At 39.6% G+C, this 19,107-nt stretch overlaps 1 protein-coding gene across 1 annotated transcript in view; it reads right to left on the bottom strand.

The window, feature by feature from the left end:
- The window catches only part of SPAG16 (sperm associated antigen 16), a 362,914-nt gene that overhangs the window by 216,210 nt on the left and 127,597 nt on the right, over positions 1-19,107 (bottom strand). The window lies entirely within an intron of this gene.

The raw sequence follows: 19,107 nt of genomic DNA, 5'->3' as shown, positions 1-19,107 counted from the left end.
GTATGGTCTATAAAGAGAATCCATGGAAGAGAAAGGTATTTTAAGAGAGAATGAATTAGCATAGCTTACAAAAGCCAATTAAACTATTGAAAAAACACTCAGCATGCCACATTTTAAATAAACTGTATTGATTTATAAAGAGAAAACTACTGGCTTATTTATGGTTAAATTCCCTTCCCTTTATACTGAGGTGTTTTCTGTCTTTCATAATACTGACACATAAATGACATGAGGTTTTTTTCTGATCTAAAATAATGTAACTCAAGTAGAACATGGCACTTTTGTATGGCAGAAAAGAAAAAACATGTATTCAGAAATTTCCCACCTACAAATGTTAACACTGCTTACTCCAACTTCTTCAAATAAAATTATGGATTACAAATCCTAGGGTCTGTTTCATTAATATTAAAGCTCAGCTAAATTCATCAGACTTTCTGAGATATTTCAAAATGTTAAATAAAAATTATATTCCATCATAATGGAAATAATTTGCAAGATGTATTTATACAGGACAAATTGCAGGAAAAGAAGGGATGGAGTATAGAAATAGCAGGGGTGCCATTCAGTGATTAGGATTAGGAAGACTTTGTGCTGCTTTGAACCACTACCCTTAAAATAGTGTGGCTGATCTTTGGCTAAATCTAAATAAAAATCTTTGGACATAATTTTGTGAGTCTTCTCAAATGACTGTAAAGAAACACAGGGTGTAGAATTGTGCCTCAGCTCCCACTGCAGTCAAAATTTCCCTCCAATTGCATCTAGTTAGGGACTGAGAAGTTCTGATTTTTTAAAACTTTGAATTAAAACCTAATCCTTTAAGAACCTGATCCATACAGGTGATGATTTTGTTCTTACAAATATTTATTAGCATAGATCTTCCTGCTCACACAGATAATCCCCTCAGGTTCAAAACCAAAAACCAGCATGTTGTGCTAAGGGAAAAAGAGGGGAAAATGTGCATGAAGGAGGAACAGAAGATGGTCACAAATACTGCCAGAGGCAATGGGAGCAGAGCAGAGCTTGGAGAAAACAAAGGAGCAGAACACACTGAAGTTCTGGAGGGAAGAGATGAAAGCCTGGAATCCCTGAAGAATAGGTGTCATAGGTCCAAGAGTGGGACAGAACAGCACCTCTGGCAGCTGTGATTTCCTGACTCAACACACTGTCAGGGTGTGAAGGAAGGCAGTGGTTTAAATCTGGACAAGTCTGAGTCGTGGAGATCCCTAAACACTAAAAACCATCAGCAACCCTTTGTCAATAAAGAGGAAAGAGTAAAAGGACAAGAATATGAAACACAGGATACCAAGGCTAGAAATAGAAGTGGAAGAGTAATGCAAGATTAAAAAAACAGCCAAAACCAAGCTTACATTTAATATAATGAAAAAGCCTGATCATTTTCTGATAGCTACAGGCTCTTTATCTGAGTCTGTGAAAGCTGAAACAATTCACATCAGAATGCCAGGACCACAAGGAACCATCTTAAACTGGGATGAGCAAAGCCATACTCTGTCATTTCCACCTCTAATTTCTCAGTTTTCCAACACAGTTATTAAACCCCTGAAGCACTCTTTATGTTCTTGCCATGTGTATGACAAAGCACATGAATCCTCTTCTGAGGTCCTGCATCTCCACCAGGCAGGCATCAAACAGATATACATGGAAGAACATCGATGTTTTAAGTTAATTATGTCCTATTGATGATATTTCAGAAGAAATCTCAATTACAAAAATACATAACAAGTAAATAAAAAGGGATGGGCTCAGTAAGACTTGGAATATTTATTTACCAAGAGAAATGCAAGGTTATGTGTTATAGTTCAACACTTCAAGGAAAACAAGAAAATTACCAAAAGCTATAGTATAGGCTATCTATACTTAAATCCTTCTCTAACACAGATTGAAGACAACAGGAAAATTAAGATTTTCCAGCCAATGTTTAAGTGTTTCAGTCAATCAGGTTAAAATTGGAGTCTTTTTTTTCTCCCCTATGACTCCTAAGCATCTTGTTAGATGCCATTACCAGCTAGTTCATAGCAGTAGCTTAAGTGGATGACAGAATTAATTCTTGGTAGAATGAAAAATGGCATCTATTTCATTATAAAATGTACATGCAGTGTCACACCCAGGTCTGAACCCTCTGGATGATCAGGATGTTGAGATCCTGACCCACCTCTGGGGAGCTGGATCAATTCTACACCCCTGCCCTGCCAGCAGCACAACACACTTGGCAGAAATCAGTTCCTGGGGGTAAACAAGACCAGCAGCCACTGAACCCATTCCTCTGTAATGAAATGGTTTGGTCATTGTTCAGCCACATCATTCCTGATATTCCCAGTCAAGCATCTCCAAGTCAGTGCTGTATGAACATGTATAAACCATCTAAATATGTTTTTATTTTGAGGATTATGCCAGAAATGTAAAAATTTCCTCTTCAAACCTGTCTTCTAGAAGTGCCAAGGCCAAGAGAGATGCAGCTACATCACAGCCACTGTGGAGAGCACCTTGCTGTGGTGGGCAGGGACCTCTTACGTGGGAAAGGGTGATGATAATGATGAACATGGGGAGGAGAAATGAGAACTGGTTGCTTAAAAAGCACAAATTATGAGCTGCCCATGTTCCCTGTGACAGCCAAGGTTAATGAAAACAAGGGCACAGAGTTAGTACTGGGACATGCACAGCTTCTACAGTGTGACTACTAAACTGTGAGCTCCAGCTTGATTTCACAGACTTGGATTTCACAGCATAGTCAGAGTTGGAAGGGACCCACAAGGATCATCAAGTCCCATCCTGGGACTGCAGCCACAACCCTGGTGTTATTAGCACCAGGCACCAACCAACTCAGCCAATCTCAGTTTCTCCACCTGGAAAACAGTCATCAGAACTGTCTCTAGTTTTTTAAAGTTCCATGAGCTCCATGCTGGGGGCTAAGAAAGTTCACTGAGATCTGAGTCTCAGCCAAGTTATTCTGAAAAATATATATATGTGTATTAAATCTTACAGTGGTTGTATCTCCTCCTTCAGAGTGCAAAGTGATTGTTGAAATCGTTATTCCAAATTGACTTTGCAAAAGTACAAAATTTGACAATTCTTCCTCACATATCCATGGGGCACAAGAGATAATCTCAAAGCAAAACCTTTGAAGGAGGTTTATTAAGACTGTACATATTCCAACTGCTAATGAGCTAATGAGAAAAAAAAGAAAAAAATACTTAAAACTATTTTTTCTATAGCAGAAATTAGTGATAAAAATGCCCAAAGGAACAAGATCACATTCATCATGATGCAACAACAGCCACACACTGAGATGAACATGGCTTGGAGGCTCAAGTGTTTATAGGGCTGCATGTCGATTGAGGAAGGGCTTCCGAATGCAATCTCCTTCTCCCAACATAGGCAGAGTTATAGCTTTGCTTAGAGCCAAACTGTCATAAAATAGCTCATCCTAACACACAACCATTTGGAGACAGAATTACTGCTTGTTCCAGACCACAGCATAACAAAAGAGCATCATCTTCTCACCGGGACACTGCTGAATCAATCTTGCATTTTACACCTGAGCTATCTGGCTTTAATTAGAGCCTTGCAGTATCTCAACTTTGCTGCTAATAGCAATATCACCAGCAAACAGATATTGATATTACAGGGCCTGGAAAAATCCCACTGTTTACTCTTCCTAACTCATCCTGATGCAGGACATACACACATGATTTAATCAGCGTGCAAGAGACAATTTTCACTGAGAAGAAGCAATCAGTTACTGCTCACTCAGACACAGAATGTCACATGCCTGAATTTCTTCCCAACTTTCTATTCTTCCCTGAAGAGCTGGAAGAGATTTGTGCTTTTCAAAGAAATAAATGATCGTCAATTCTTTATAAAATAATGACAAACAACTTCTTATAAGGTAATTAGCATCTCAGTTATCTCCTCAGTGCTTTCAGCAATACTTACTTTCTGAAATGCACATTCTAAAGGTGACTGCTGTTGAGGGGTGACATTTTTGAGGAGCCCATCCTCAAATACCTTCAACGGTTTAATTTGCAAAATCACAGCTTTGAAAGCCTCTCCCAGCTGTCACTACCTCAAACCTGATATTAATCACCAGCTTTAAAAAGAAAACATGTCATTCATCTAAATAAAGCAGCATTTTGTAAATAATTAATAAGGAAATTAATAGCAGAGTGCCAACAGTAGCAGAGAACTTCCTGATTTATTTTCCTTCAAATCCATCCACCTTTCAAGCAAAGCCTAAGTAGCAATGCCATGCTATTAGCTTAATAATACTTAGGTTAATATTTGTACTAAGCCTCAGAATCTGCCACTGTAAACACAGCTTTGCCTAAATCTGCAACAAGTTCATAATCTCCTCTTGATAAACCTGACTTCTTATTCAGACTCTTTAACACACTTCTTTTGATTACTGTGCCCAGTCAAAGAAAAATCCAGGTCCAACCTCTCCTTTCTGCAGGTAGTTTTTGTGTAAATGGTTAATGTAAAGGAACCCTTTAAACCCAGCATCATTTACTGGTAATTTTTAACGTGGCCTGATTAAGTTTAGCACAGCTGACACCATTCATCTGTCAATAACAGAATATTAACAAGGGTGGAAGCCATGTAATTAAAAGGAAGAGGAACACACCTGCTGTAACACACAAATATTGCTGGCTACACATTAGAATTTCAAAGTACTCATCACTCCAAGTCTGTAAGGTCAATTTTATAGAAGATGGGCTTCAAGTTGCTTTGCCACTCATGACAACCACAATTAAATATTCCCATCAAACACTCCTTGAGTTTCTCTGGGTTTATGGTCAAAGCAGGTCAATCACATCCCTGTTTTGTAGACAAGTTCTTCTCCTGAATAATCATTAATTTTTTGAATATTCAAAATGAGGTTTTCTTGGGTTTTGTGTTTTGCTGACGTAAGAAAACCAAAGCCAGAAGTTTCAGTCATACACCTGGCTGCCATTCTGCCTTTTTATATGAAAAATACTACTACATTTATAAAGATGGTCCCACTGCTGTGGCTTTGGGCTGAGCCCTTTTTGTCTGGATAAGCTGCTTTTTGTCTGGTTCCACAGAGAGGAACAGCACAAGGAAGTCTTGTCTCAAGCAGGAATGATGACAGTACAGAAAGAAAAAAACCTTTTAGTTTTAAGGAAAAACCTGGGGAGATGGTGGAGGAAAGTTCTTTGGGCTTTTACATAGGTGTAAAGAATATTTTTTTATTTTTGGTGGAAAGTGACCATCATCTCTTCATCTTGACAGCTCATTCCAGCCAACATTTACAAGAGTATCAGACTGCAGAAAGCCAGCACTCATGGAAATGAAAACTTAAATGAGTGGGATCCAGTAAAGGGCTAAAGACAAAGTTGTGAAATAATCTTACTGTTCTTTAGCATAAAAACCTCAGTATTTTGCCAGACTCAAAGCATGCACTCCTGCAGGAAAGAGATACATAAACAGTGAGACAATATGGAAATATTCTGAATTAATGTTCCACGCAGCTCTCACTCTTACTAAGGAGAGTCGAGAGGCTGGGTTTTTAAATGATGTCAAATAGAAAAGTCACAGGTAAAAATCATTCCACTCATATTTCAATATATTGGGAGAAATTCAGGCTTTTTGTTGTTTAGAGAACATTCTGGATTTCTCAGAGATAATGGCTGATAAATTTTAGTTAGACTGCAGTAAACTTTCAGGAACAACTGCAATTTGCACAGCAAAAAAAAAATACACCCCAAAACAATCTAAATTTTACTCCTTTAGGTTTTAAATAATAATAATTATAATGATTTACTGCTGAATATGAAACCTTTGTACCTCTTGTGCTGCAACATATACTTAAATTAATATTAAACCTACCATGACCTTTCCCTTCTACTGCCCTTCTCATTTAAAAAGCAAAGATAGTGTTGGAAATCCATCCTAACGATGACATGTTAATTATCATACCACGAATCCTATTTTGGCCCCAGTATCACTGACTTTTTGCAGATCACAAATTAACACTCCCAAATTGCAATTTCTCATCTACCAGCCTGTTCCTGTGTGTATATAATTCTAAATCAAGACCAAATTCCACCGTGTAATTTTTGCCACAAAGAAATATAGAAACTGAAGGAGATGGAAACAACTGACTCTCACTTAGCAGCCAACAATTCATCAGCTCAATGAGCAAAAATGAGCAAAATGAGCAAAAAACAGCACAGAAAATCAAACTAAACTTTTGGGTTGAGAGTTGCTTTCATCCTTTCTGATACAAAAGGGAATCATAAAATGGTTTGGGGTGGGAAGGTACCTTAAAAGCACCTCCAGTCCCACCCCCTGTCCTGGGCAGGGACACCTTCCACTATCCCAGGATGCTCCAAGCCCTGTCCAACCTGGACAATTCCAGGGATTCCGGGGCAGCCACAGCTTCTCTGGGCACCCTGTGCAGGGCCTGCCCACCCTCACAGGGAACAATTCCTTCCCAATATCCCATCTAACCCTGCCCTCTGGCACTGGGAAGCCATTCCCCTTGTCCTGTCACTCCAGGTCCTTGCCCCAAGTCCCTCTCCAGCTCTCCTGGAACCCCTTTAGGTCCTGGAAGGGGCTCTGAGGTGTCCCTGGAGCCTTCTCTCCTCCAGGTGAGCACCCCCAGCTGTCTCAGGCTGGCTGCAGAGCAGAGGGGCTCCAGCCCACTAATAAATAGATAAATTCTACATCCCAATGTTGGGATCCTCAGGGCTGGGGCAGCTCTGCAGGTGGGGTCTCACCTGGGGGGAGCAGAGGGACAGAATCCCCCCCTCCCCTGCTGCCCACGCTGTGGGATGAGCCCAGCACACGTTTGGTTTCTGGGCTGTGAGTGCACATGTCCAGCTCATGTCCAGCCTCTCACCCAGCACACCCCAAAGTCCTTCACAGCTACAAACAACATTTATGGGGCAGGCCAAAATCAGTCCTCAATCAAATCACCTAATAATTTGCTTATATTCCATCAGAGATATTTACAATTATTACTAGTATATGGCAGTAATACTATTATTATACTAAGATTGCTTCTGAATTGCTATCTGCAAGTAATAACAAAATTATTCCAGGAGGAGCAACTGCATTCTTGGAGTAAGTCCTTGGCTTGTGTACAGACAAAAGTTGGATCTCCTAGATTGAATTATAAGAGCAGCAGTACCACTCTGCAGCTCTGAGAGGTGTTTTTTCTGCTTTCCTGCTGCTGAGGGAACGCTCCATCAGATGCTCTGAGGCATACAAATTGCTACACGCTGCAGCAAATGGACCTTGTTCAAAACCTGCTACTGAAAGAAACACTTCAGAACAGAATGGAAAAAATTTAGCTTTGATCAGAGCCTTTAAGAGACATCATCTTTAATGTGGTCACTCAGGTGAGCAGAGCTCATATCCTATGGTGTATTTGTGCATACCCTGCACACACCTGTGACCCTCAGGTAGTTGACACTTCTTTTTCTCCCCTTGCAATTTCAGTCTTAATTTCCTAATCTTCCTTATTTTTTTAAAGAGCATACAAACTGCTTCTCAATTATGTTTTTTCTTCTATTAGAGGGGTATGATTCTTTTATTAATTTTTTAGGGGTATTATTTTTATTATCATCATTATTCTCTGCCTCCAGAGAGGATCACAGATATTATTGGATCTCTCCCCAGTGTACAGCCTACAACAGTACTAAGAGTGTAAATTTGACTTCTTCTCACATTTAGAGGAGCCAGCATTCTTCTGTTTTGTCCTGTTTTATTTGAAAAGGAAAAGATTACTGCTTAGAAGTCCATCTCCTTCTTGCTTACTGTAATGGTTCTCAGTTCCTACCAACATCACACCAAGGAACACTCCTGGGCATAGTACCTTGTACACATAGTTTTTTCTTCTTCTTTTTTAATTCTGTATAGCATTGTGCCTTTCTCATTAAGTTTCAGAAAATACATCATTTCTATTCTTTTTAGGGGAACAATATGAACATAAACCACACATATTTTTAATGACACCAAAAGTAATCTAAAACCCTCAGTGAAAAATCTTTCTAGCCAGGACTAGAGGAAGCCTGATATGTGCTGACCTTCACTGATATCCTTTTGAAATCTCCAAATGGTTGCAGCTGCCATGGTTTCTTTTATGAGTCAACAACCTTGTCTGATTAAGTGTTAAAAGAACCCTTCTCATTACTGTTGGAAGACAGTATTGCTCCAAGAGTTGTTAATTTAAATGCACATTCGAGTTTCTGTCTTTTAAAGGCTGTTATTTGCTACATCCATTTTCTGAACTTAGAACAGAAGATCCCTTTAACTCCTTTAATCTCCTTGTTAACCAAACCCATCTGTCCTTGCAAGAATCTCACAGGGCAGCAAGGTACACAGCTGGCAATTGGAAACCAACGTGTAATCATTCATTTCAAAGTCACATTTTAGCATCCCCAACTCGAGAAAAAACACAGATTTTCACCGTTGAATTTTGAAACTTTTAAGTCTGACAGCACTGGAAACTGTCATTATACTAAAAAGCATTTAAAAACTTGAAATAAATTTTCAGATATGTATTAAGAGGGGTGCTAGCCCAAAGAGATTCCCCAATTAGAAGTGAGTTTCTGAAGGGAACACACAGCACATGAGGCAGGAGCACATTACACAAGCAAACTTAACAGGAGCTTTCCTGGTATTCATCTTACTGCAAATAAGGAAAAAAAGTGTCCTGGCACAACACCCACTACTTAATTCAGCAACATCAACACTTTCAGATTCATTCCTACTGACCCACAAAACTTGCTAATATAGACACAGGCACCAGAACTAAGTTGAATCCACTGGCTTTGCTTGCAAGTGTGAGTATCCTCATCTGCACTACAGCTTATCTTTTTAAAATACAAAATGGCATGTCTCATCAGGCCACACCAGTCACGAGGAGTGAGCAAGATCCACGCTGGTAAAAAGAGAGCAGAAATGACAGAGCAGCACAGGGCCCCTTTGCATTTGGGACACTCAGTGCTCCTGACAGTGCTCAAGCCATCGAGGGGCAGAGAAGTTAAACACCAAGGAAAGTGGTGTTTTTTCCCCAAGAAGTCTGTGATTCAGGAGGCTGAACTGAGTGAAGGACTCTGTGCCTAATCCAGACAATGGAGAGGATGGCAGATATTGGAATTTACTAATAATGGAGCAGCTGATGCAGTTGGACCCCCAGAGCTCCAGCCTGGACCAGAGCCCTGGGAGCCACTGTGGGTGGCCAGGGCTGGCAAAGGAGCCAGCACAGCACAAGGAGATCCTGCTCTCCTCTGAGAGGGCAAACACAAGCAGCCAAGTGTGAGAAAACAGGAATAACATGCAGGAATGTACAGCACACACAGCACAAGTCCATGCACCGTGTGCTTGAGATTGTATTTGCAGCATGTTTGGGTCTAAAATCCTGCACCCTCAGGATTTTTATACTAAAACAATGAGCTTGTGATGTTTTGTCTTTATGTTTGATTAATAAACTCATAACTAGGTGAAGCACTTTACTGATTACACTTACAACACAGCAACTTCCCTGTAAACTGATGAATCCCCAGCAATGAGTGGATTTTGCCTCCAGTTCTCCAGTGCCTCACAAGAATTAAGCTGTCAAACAAAGACCAAACCTCCTGAAGATGTGCAACTTCCAAATCAGCCAGGCAGCCAGCTGTATTTTGGCTTAGGACAAGCCAGCACAAACTCTGGGATGGTTTACAAACAACACACAACTATATGAACATGTGTGAAAGACTATTTAACATGATGCTGATCTAGCAATTACTTCTCTTCCAACTAAAATATCTTCAATGCTCCTTTTCCTTCCCCAGGATTACTCAAAAAGCTGTTGAGTACATCATATGAATTCTACAGAATTTCATTTAACTAAACAATAAAATAAAGTAAGATATGAAGTAAAAAACAGGCACAGAGATGCAAAGTAAGAAGTAGTAAATGTGCACAGGTGAAGAAATTACACCAGAAAGTACTATGGGCTTTCTAATGGAACACTTGGCTTGCACTACAGCATTCCAAATCTGATGGTACAGACACTGAAAGATCTGAATGATGATGGTGCTACTTCAAACCCACCTACAGAGAAATAATTCTGAAAGCAGAAATACTGATAGCACTTGCACTTGGAGAAACTTGCTGAAGCCAAACAGCTGTGCTCCTTGAAAAAGATTCTCCCTTCAATGAGATACACTGAAATATTCAGAACTGCACAAATTAAATTACAAAATTAATTGAAGTACAAATGCAAATGAAGGAATCATATGCTGATACAGTTACCAGCAATTTGCAAAGCTTCAGCTGTGAGCTGTATACACAGAGGAAAGATGTTCTTTGCCTTGCTTTTCTGCTGATGCTCTTACTGAGATTTGTCTTTATACACACATTGTTAAATTTGATCAGTTGCTAAGTAATAAAGTAAACTGCACCTTCTTTTTTCTTCTTAGCATCACAGAAAGGTTTTAGAAACAGATTTTGTAACTGTGGCCAGCAGGACCAGGGCGATGCCTGTGCTGAGGCACCTCCCATTGTGTGTCCAGCTTGGCCCCTGCATTCAGGAAGAACTTTGAGGGGCTGGAGCATGTCCAGGGAAGGATTTGTGGAATGGGCTGGAGCACCAGGAGCAGCTGAGGGGGCTCAGAAAAGGAGGTTCAGCAGGGACCTTCTCACTCTCCACAACTCCCTGACAACAGGGTGCAGCCACGTGGGGGTCAGTGGGATCTGCTCCCAAATAACAAGCAACAGGATGAGAGGAAATGGCCTCTTTCCTATATTAGGGAAAATTTCTTCATTGAAAGGTGCCAGGCAAGGGGTGGAATCACCATCCCTGGAAGTCTTTAAAGATGAGCAGATGTGCAGCTCCCCTGTCCCATGACATTCCATCACAAGTTATTTTCAATAGCCTCAACTGCAAATTCACAGCTGAGCAACTTTGTACATGTGGAATGATGATGGAAATGCATCGAGCCAGGCGAAGAATTAGTTTGTAGCTTCAAGTGTCTCTGAACACTGGAATTCCTGACTCCATAAAAGTGAGAGTTGGTGTATATTCATCATACAAGTTACCTGGAAACTGTCACTGATCACTTCAGGAGCTTGTTCTGTCTGCCCAAGCCAGCACTGAAACACTGACTGATGGGTCAGTGAATGCTTTTTATTGACTACTACTATTGTACATTCTTCCTGTGACCCCGAGCTCTACAGTAACTCTGTGGAATATAAAATAGTGTATTTTGTCACTATTTCAATTGATAAAAAACATGTCTTCACAAAAACGAGAAAAACCAACAAAACAAACCAAAAATCTAAAACAGATAGCTAGGAGGATATTTAGGATAACAAGGCAGAAATCTAAAAACAGTTCCAAATTTCTTCAAATTTCTTACTCCACTGGTTTTTGGACTTTGCATTTCAGGATCCAAAATCAGCAGTCCAATAAACACCACAAAACCTTTGAGACTGAAGTCATCATTCTACAGCTCGAGCATAGACTTTGTTTTGTAATTTCATAGACACTTTGCAACTTGCTGAGAGGTTCATGTTCTTACCATGGAAGAAATAAATTCATCCAGCTAGCTGAATTTCCATCACAGCATCTGGATGAAGTACTATTAAATCTGAGCTCAAGAGGAAGGTAAGGATTATTTGTAAGACACTTGGCCAGCAATCACCTTCACTAAGCAAAGCAGAAATGTGAGAATTATGTCCTGAAATATGGGGGGGAAGAAGCAGATCTTGTATTGAAGCTGCAATTCAGCACAGCACAGCACTCATCACTCTGAGATAAGGCACTGGAGTTTTGATGCTGAGGTTCCAGCATCCCAGTGCAGTTACTGATGGCCTTTATGGCTGTCCATCACTGGAGCTGTCTGGAATAGTGGAGCTCAGCAGTAGCAAATAGGCCGTGACCCACTGGGGTGCATTCCATGATTCCAAGCTTTCCAAGTGGCCTGCATGACTCCTGCTGAACTTGCAGGGTTTCAAAGAACTATTAATGCCCCCAGAAGCACCTGCAAGAGCAGCATGATTTATATGGAGAGCCCTGGAGGGTGGGTGGGGGGTACAAGAGACACTAATGCTGCATCTGGAGTGGCCCCCATTGATGAGCTTTTACAAGACTAATTATTCCTCACTGTTATTCCATGTGGGGAGTTTTGTTGGTTCTGTTCCCCCAGTTTCTTTAGTCCTTGTTCTCCCTGCAGTTTTAGGAAATGGATCCTCCCTTCTCTGCCTACTTCTACCAGACTACAGAGACAACATTGTCAAAGAATCATGGAATGGGTCAGGCTGCAAGGGATGCTCCACCAGCCCCACCTCCCTGCTCAGGCAGAGCCATCCCAGAGCACAGGGCACAGGATTTTGGCCAGACAGATCTGGAATATGCCCAGTGAGGGAGACTCCACAGCCTCTCTGGACACTCTGTTCACTGCTTAGTCACTGCACAGGAAGAAGTTGTGTCTCATGTTCTGCTGGAACTCCTGGGCATCAGATCTCATGTGACATTTTCAATACAGGCAGACAATCACAGTGCTGAGAAAGCTGCTTCCCTCCCAAGAGGAAAGGGTTATGAAGGAAAAGCATCAAAGATTCTTATAAATCCTCCTGCACGTAAAGATTCACTTTATGCTGTTTTATAGCACAAAGTAACAGTCTGGAGAAAGGACAACAAACCAAAATGCCCATAGAGTCCAGAAATATCATTTAACTAAGATACCTCAATTTATTACACAATTATTTTAAGCATCACTGGGAAAATTTAGTAACATCTTACAGTAAACCAACAGAAACCCAGACATTTTGAACATTAAATGGTCTGCAACACTCCCTCTATGATCTTCACATTACGATTAAGAAGGAAAATACTTAAGTTTTTCTTTAGTGCTTTAGAAGGTGAGAACACCACAAAAGGAAGATCCAGTGAAAATTCAATTTCCATACGCAATTTGCTGCAACAAGATCACCAAAGTCCAAGACTTCCATTAAAAACTGAAAGCTATTCCTGCATAACCAAAGACAAAACCTTCACCATGGGAATCATCTGGAACATCTGCAAGGTTTTGAAGCAGGACATGAGAGCCACAATTAGCATTTACAAGGTAAAAAAGGCTTCTTTCCCTTAGTTTGATGTGCTAAGTGAGAAGTTAACAAGACAGTCACTTCAAAGATACCTTATTTCACTGAAGGACCTTCAATTATGCTCTCCACTGGACAAGGATTCCTCATCCCAGCATTCTCAAGTTATTGAGTGGCAGAACTTGAAAGCCATCTGTGCTCATAAAAACCACTTTGTGTTAAAAAAAAACCAAAACCCAACTACAAAAACCATGTTGCCCATGTCCTGTAACACATGTTCTTCCTCCTCTCTTTAATGAATTCTCCTGCATCTGTAGGTTTCTGTAGAGAAAAAAACCACTTTTTTTACTGCTGATGTTGCAGTTTATTTCATGGTTATTTAAAAGTGGTGGATGTGGCACTTGGTGTCAAGGTTTGGCAGTGCTGTGGTGAGGGTGATGATCCTTAAGGCCTTTTGGAGCCTAAAAGATTTGATGATTCTATTTAAAACTTACCAGACACAGACAATTTTACCCCTACAAACTGAGTAGAACATAGAAACCCTGTGCTACATGTTTTATACCTTTTTTTTCCCCTCCTGTGTCAGGGAAGCCAAGGGAACCCATGGTCCAGTTCTAAGAAGTCACAAGAAAAGTCTGAAAATTGCAGTTTTGGGAAAGGGAAAGCAGAGTTACAGAACTGCGCCCTAAGGCATAAACACTAAGATGTGACATAAATCTCATTTTTTAATTTGTAAAGAACACAAAATGTTAAAAGCAGACTCTGAAAGGTCTTTTTAAAAAAAAAAACAAAAAACAAAAAACAAAACAGCCCAAATGCCAGGTTTGGCGTGGAGAGTTCTGCTACACACAACACCCATAATTCACATATCTCACAAGAAAACAATGTGGCTATTCACCTAAAAAAACCTATTTTTCACCCAAGTGGAATTCTGAAATTATTCAGACTGAAATGTAGGTTCTCAGATGGAATTTTTTTTTTGAGGAAAGAGTAAGAGTATTTTAGTTAGAATCACAGAATCATTAAGGTTGGAAAAGCCTTTTAATTTAATGCAGCCTAACCACCAAGGCAGCACCACCTTGTTCATCACTAAACCTCATCCCCAGGTGCCACATCCGTGTGTTTTTGACCACTTCAAAGGATGCTGATGCCACAACAGCCCTGGCAGCCCCTTCCAACAAATCTTTCCATGAAAATTCTTTTCCCTAATATCCAATATAAATCTAAATCAGTTTACAGCTCATCTAATAATCGTTTACAAAGTTAACAGAATAAAAAAGTTTTAAGCAAATCTTAAAAAAAAATTACTGAATTCTGATTGAAAAAAAGTTAGATTATTAATTATTGCTTTGGCCTTTTGTGTGCCTTTATTCACACAAGTAAGTAAATAAATGCAAGAACAAGAGAGAATTTGTTCTTCTAAAACAAAAAGAGGATTTGTTCTCATCTTTTCAGGATTCTTTTACATTACAGACTTCCTTAAAAACAAAACCCAAGAGACTAAGCCTGATCTTTACAGCAACACATTTTTCCTGGAAGCAATTTCTATATTCTTAGATATTATAATAGGAAAGGTAAAAACATTCTCTGTGTCTTTTTTTTAAAAAACCTCCAATTTTTCATGCAGCACATGTTTCTTTTACTCCAAAAAGTGAGGAAAACTTGTAACAAAGTTTGTAAGAAAACCAGCTGTAAAAATAAACCAAATTTCACCTGTTCTGCAATGGGCTATTCTTCATTTTCAGCACTATGTACTAATGTAAGTCTACATGCTGTAATTTAAGTAGCAACAAGTTTTACATCAATCTGACAGCCTTATTGGCCTCTGTGGCAAAGGCAAACAAAGAGGAGGTTGCTAATATGATGTATTCAAGCTTTCTGCATCTCTCCCCTGTCTTTTCAAACTTTGTCTTTGTGTTAAAAGGGCCTCTGGATTTGTAAAAAAAAAACTAGTTAAGTCTTTATAGCTTATCACCCATTAATTGTGCCCATTCAAAAGCCATTTTTAAATTAGTCAAGTTCTTAATCAAATGCTCTGGTTTTTAAAAAGCTAGTAGATAGACAGGATAGCAGGTTCTTCTCCTCATGTAATCTCATTTTTCTCTGTTCTGATAGTAATAAAATAAGTACAAACCTGACAAAAGAAAATGGACAAGGGAACTTTCTGATCACAGACTACTTTATTCATTTGTATAAAACAGACAACAGCTGTTTCATTGACTTTTACAAACTCAGATTTAATGCTACAGGTTGTTTTCTGCTGGTAGTTAATAACTAAAAAAAGGCATTTCAATTGCCAAGAAAAAGAACCTCACCACAGGGTCAAGCCTAAAAGTGAAAACCTGTATAAATTCACAGTTTTGGGTTTAGCTACCAAGAAAAAAGGTTAGTTGGTTTACCACCTCCAGCCAATTGCCTTTAAATAGAAACAGTTTCCCCAGAATTGCTAAAACAGGAGTTTTTAATATGAAAAGTTACAAAAATAGCAATTTTCCATACTCTCAGCAGATTGTTTCTCCAGTTTTGTCTCTCAGTTCAATCAACCCGACAAGTCTTTGGGATGTATTACAACTTTCAGGGATACTGTGTCATACACTGGGATAGCACAGACCAGCCAAGGCCAGATTAAATTCCCAGCCCACCTCTGGAATGATGAGGATCTCCACAGCTCTTCATCATCAGATACATTTTCATGGCCTCAGTTCATTCAGGAGTTATAACATTTATTTTTATTTCACTTCCAAAGAAACAGACCGTATTACTTACACATACAAGAGGAGGAAAACTGTGTCTAAAATATGACAATCCTAGAAGTGAAAACAAAAAGCTATTTTTTGGGCTAATAGTAATAGATGCTCTGAAACCACGTTCACAACAGCTAAGTAGAAGTCCTAGCCAGCTATAGATGAGAGACAAAATACAACCTTAATTCCCTTAACTGAGTGGTGCAGGAAAACAAACTATAAACACAAATATAAGAGCTGTTGTGAATTGTCATAGCTCCATTAATTTTCAGTTTCTACCTGGAAATGTTCTTACCCTGATGCTCAGATATGAATATCTGCTTTGTCTCTCTTCTACTGAATTTTAAGTAGCTGTGCTGCTAGTTCAGGCATTAAAGTTAATGTAAATTTACTTATTCTCATTTGATCTGTGAAAAATGAGTGTAAACTTCTATACTACAATGCCAATCTGTTTGGGGCTTGTTTGCTTTTTAAAAAATGTAGCTATAATGTAACACTGCAAATTCTTGAGCTCTCCTTTTTTTTTACAAATAGAAGAGGCACCACCTGAATTAAATACTCTGCTGGAAAACCCTGATGTCTGTTACAACACAGGGAATATATAGCTTTCAGTCAGTGGGTTATAGAGGTAATTAAGCAAAAATGGGGAACTTTCAACTTTCAAGTTCATCATTAAGAAAGCCTCAGATTACTTACTGAGTCAGATTATGTCAGACAAATAGAATAAGATGATCAATATTAATTTGATTATTAGGACCTTGTTATTTAGAAGAAATGTGCCACACAGCCTGTAACAGATTGATGAAAAATATAACAAGCTGTGTGTTACTGCTTTAAAGAAAACATGTTAGAGTGAAAAATGATCCCACCACTCTACTCTCACAGAGGAAAATAAAATACATCTTCCCCCTCTTCACCACAGTGCCTGGGGTGTAGAAATGAAAACATGCCACCCATGCAGTGTCCAAAGAATAAAAAAAGTCATTTTTAAAAATTAAAACTCATTACTGATCACAACCAAGTGTATCCTTTCAATTTAGTGTTAATAAAATTCTACTGCCCGTAACAGCGGAGTGTATTGGCAAACCAGTGGTACTGCTGTGCTCAAAGAGCCACGTAACCTCTCTCCTGTGTGTGCCTGCTGCCAGGAGTCTGGGTGAGAATGGGAACAGTCCCCCCAGCTGCCAGGCACTCAGAGATTTCCTGAGCTGGACACACGTTCTGGGAACTCCAGGAACCTCTGTTCCATCAGCTTTGTCTAATCTCCTCTTGAGATTGAGCCTCTGCAAACAGCCACAGTACAAGAATGACCAGTCTTTTATGTTTGCTTTCATCATGCCTCTTGTTGGTTTAATTTCATCCCTTCTAGTTCTTCTTTTGGAAGAGATAGCACAAAAAATCAAACCAACCCTTGCCCCCAAATGACCACCAACAAAACCAAACCAATCAAACAAAAACAACAACAAAAAAATCTAATTAAAACAAAAACACCATTGAAAAAGCCCCCAACCCTTCTTCACTCCTCCCAATAGCCACCTGTATTCCAGGCTGAAAACCCCTGGCTTGCTTGGTTGTTCCATATAAAGCAGCATTTGTCCAGCCCTGTTTCCCCTCTCTATGGACAGCTTATTGATCCAATGGATTTTCCTTGAGATGTGAGGACCAGAACTGGAAAAATTAATTCCAGCTGTTGGCAAAGAGTATCCAGTGATGTCACTGATTTATCCTCTATTGCTTTATTAAGAATTCTCCATGTTTGATTTACATTTCTTTAGCACCATTAAGTCTTGAGCTGATGTTGTCATGCAGCCCCTTATCTCAATCTCAAAAACATTATTCTGAGCAGTAATGGCCAGCTCAGAGCTCAGAGTGGCCACTTGAAGTCCTGAAATATTGAGGAAATATTAAGGAAGATATTATGCATTACAATTAGTAATTAAGCTGCTTTGGCTCCAGTTTTTGAGTCAGTATGAGCTGATCTTGGTGACTCAGTACTATTCCTTTCATCCATTTATTCCATACTCCCAAACCACATAATCTCCAAGTAGGCATTTAAATTTGAGACAGATCTTCTGCTAAATCTCTCACAAGGAAGGACTCCTATGAGAGAACTATATGGACACAGGTAAAAGTAATTAGTTTATTACAACAAAATTATGCTTGTATTGGGAAGGGTGGTGAGGCCCTGGCACAGGTTGCCCAGAGAAGCTGTGGCTGCCCCATCCCTGGAAATGTGTAAGGACAGGGTTTGGAGCAACCTGGGATAGTGGAAGGTGTCCCTGCCCAGAAGGTGGGACTGGATGGGCTTTAAGGCCATGTTCCTTGTCTGATCACCTATATATTGTATCCAGTATTGGCTTTTTGTTCTTAAGTGACCTTGCCAGCTTCCCAAAGCCATGGGCACAGTCTGCCTACACAAGCAGGGTTTGCAATTGTCTCCCATTCACAGATCTCTGTGCAATTTAATTGCAGCAGGTGTATTTTATTTCTAGTATATTATCATCTTCATTTTAACAATTACACCTAAAACCCATTAAAGTGTATTTGAAAAGAGAAAAGAAAACCTATGAGGTATTACTGATAATGGTTTAAATATCTACAGTGCCTTAATAGCATTAAAAATCCCAATAAAAGAGGACAGTAAAAACTAAGTTCTTGGCCTTATCTTATTAAAAAGATTAGACAAATGCTGCACAGATGGAAAACTAAAGAGATATTTATGCAAGGATATGTGAAGAAGTCTCACAGCCACAAGATTAAGAAATTAAATTTGAAGGGAGAGAGTAGTGGTGTTTGAGAAAGCATGAAAGCATAAAGAAAGGAATATTGGAAACAGAACAGCTAGGAAAACTTCCTAGAGATCCAGAGGAAATTAAGGTAGACTCCCTGCTACGTCAGAGGGGTCTCAACAGCTTTATAGATGAAAAGAGCAGGAAACCACTTACTGATAACTTGAAGCAAACAAAAATTCTACTCCAGTGAGCCCAAAAGAGTCAGATAAAGATGATCCCATCAGGAGTGGAGCAGCCCCTTACTGGTGATGGCAAGGAAGGCAATTAAATAATCCAAGTGTAACTTGGAAAATGCAGGATTCCTTTTTGTGCACAGTTGAAGGTAGTGAGAGCTAGGAAGAATCTAAATGGAAGGCAAGGGAAAAATGACACCGGGAACAAGCATTGTAGATGATGGGAGAGATAACAGTGACACTACAGCTCGAGCAGAAGAATTCATAACTGAACATGTCTAGATAACAAACATCACTGACTGTGGATGGGAATATGCTGAA

Source organism: Poecile atricapillus, chromosome 5 (assembly GCF_030490865.1).
Source record: "Poecile atricapillus isolate bPoeAtr1 chromosome 5, bPoeAtr1.hap1, whole genome shotgun sequence".
In the NCBI taxonomy this organism is placed as follows: Eukaryota; Metazoa; Chordata; class Aves; order Passeriformes; family Paridae; genus Poecile; species Poecile atricapillus.
This window is presented reverse-complemented; position numbering and strand designations above follow the sequence as displayed.